The following is a 2,351-nucleotide window of genomic DNA, read 5'->3' on the forward strand; positions in this document are numbered from 1 at the left end:
ACCAGAAAAGGCACATGGGGTCAGGAGCACCAGGAGCATGCCTGTTGTTTCCTTTAACATTCACATGACTGTGCACCGTTGATTAATCCTACAGGGTCAGACTGTCAAGGCAGAGCTCTGCTGCACCACAGAGATATTTTCACCTCTGCTTGGTTAGATTTAGGTACAAGAACAGCTTGGAAAGATCAGGGTTCAGGATAAATAAAGGCCTTCTGTAAAGGAACATTAATGGATAAAAGCAACACTGATCACCAGTTTGAATGAGCAGCACCGACTCATGTTGAAGTCACACCTTCAGGTGACCCATCCATCCACCCCGACCTCCTACGGTTCAGACTTTATGGCTATAACGATGTCACCTCATTTCCTGCTTTGCTCCTTTATAATTGTGTGAGTCGTTTCATGATTGTGGGTCTTAATAAGCTGCTTGCACTAATGACCTATAGTGTCACTTCTTTCATGAAGCTGGTAAAAGCTTCACTGATTACCTTCAGAGTGGCTTTTCCTTGTTGAGGAGCGCTGAATGAAGAGGAGGGAATGAGGGGAAACACAGACGACGCTGTGCTGCTCTTGGGTTGGTACGTGTCAAATTCTTGGTGTTGGTTATTTGGCTTTTACATATGAATCATTATCAGCAGCACTTGTGTAGTTATGATTATTATTAAAGAAGGTTTAAGATACTGTCAACAGTGTGCAATGCCGTCCTCAAGGCAAACACTGGAGACTTTGAGGAATCTAAAACCCATCCATGATTTTTCTTCTGCTTATCTGGGGTCGTGTTTCAGTGGCAGCAGGCGAAGCAGGTCATTACAGACGTCCTTCTCCACAGCAACATTTTCCAGCTCCTCCTGGAGGATCCTGGGGCGTTCCCAGGCCAGATGAGCTATGTAGCCTCTCCAGTGAGCTCTGGTCCACCCTCAGGTCTCCTCCCAGCTGCCCAGGTAACCACCAAAGGCTGTGGCTGTGTGAGTGGTTGTCCTCTGATTGCAAGGTTGGTGGTTCGATCCCCCGCCCCTCCACAGCTGAAGTGTCATTGGATAAGACACTGAACCCAAAGTTGCTCCCAATGGCAGGCAGGTGCCTTGCGCTCTGAGTGCCACGAAGGTAGAAAAGTGCTATATAAGTGCAGATCATTTACCATTTACGTTGCCCTACTCATCAGACGTCCGAACCACCTCAGCTCCTCAACTTCTCTCTAAGCCTGAGCCCAGCTGCTTGTATCCATTCTTTTCAATCACTACCCAGAACTCATGACCACCGCTGAGAAATTAGCAAAAATAAAGAAAACCTGTTCAATGACTATGGGGCAGGTGTGTCCAAACCAGACTGATGTATGTCAGGAGCTACTTTACACTTATGTCAAGACTTTTTAACCATAAAACTGAAGCACCTTTCCAAAACCTTTATAAACTGTCTGCAATATTTAAAAAATGACAATGTTCCCTTTGCAGTATGCAATAGTAAAGATAATAATCGTTAGTTATCAAGCACTTGTCAACAATCTAAGTTATAAAGTGCTTCACATGGCAGCAAAATAAAACCACAGCCAGTGTTCACTGTCAGTGTTTCTGGTCCCACTGACTGGTGGGCTTCGTTATTTTCTTTACCACTGCAAATCCAAATTCCCTCCAAATGATTCATGATTACAACCTCGTTGCAGCAGAGCTGCCGAACTTTACATAGAAATGTCCTCACATTTTCCATAAACATCTGCACATGTCCAAAATATGTAAAATAGGACACCGCTTTCTAAGCTGCTTTTTCATCTTCGTTGTTACTGTTGAGCTGCTACAGTGAGGACCAGCTAATATACAAGTACGATCTACTTCAAGCACCTTTTTCTATAAATTGTTAATAATTCTTTAAATCACACTAATCCCTCCCTCGTGGATGTTTCCATGAATCCATCGATGACTACACGATGTACATAAAATCAACAGTTTAACTGAGGTTTGCACCAAAGGGATCGATAAAGTTCTGTTCTATTCTATTCTATTCTATTCTATTCTATTCTATTCTAAAACAGATGCCAGAAAAGAGACCTGAACCTGGTGTATTAGGTTAATGTGGTGGTTTCACTGTGAATGGAATAAATTGCTTTTCTGCATGAGTAACACCGTGGCCTGCCCAGAGTTTAAAAGCAGCATCAGTGGTAGCATGTAAAGTCAATCTCATGATCCTATCAATATGTTTACAACTTGAACTTAGGAGCGTTTGAATTGCTGTGGTGAATAATGGTGGTTGTCAAGCTTCCAACTTTCGGCAAGTAAATGTCACCAAAAAAAGAACCACGAAACTCGACTGCTGGAAGATGAAGGACCCAGAACGTGACACCAACACAGAACAACTTC

This window comes from Stegastes partitus, unplaced genomic scaffold (assembly GCF_000690725.1).
Source record: "Stegastes partitus isolate 25-593 unplaced genomic scaffold, Stegastes_partitus-1.0.2 Scaffold862, whole genome shotgun sequence".
Classification (NCBI taxonomy): domain Eukaryota; kingdom Metazoa; phylum Chordata; class Actinopteri; family Pomacentridae; genus Stegastes; species Stegastes partitus.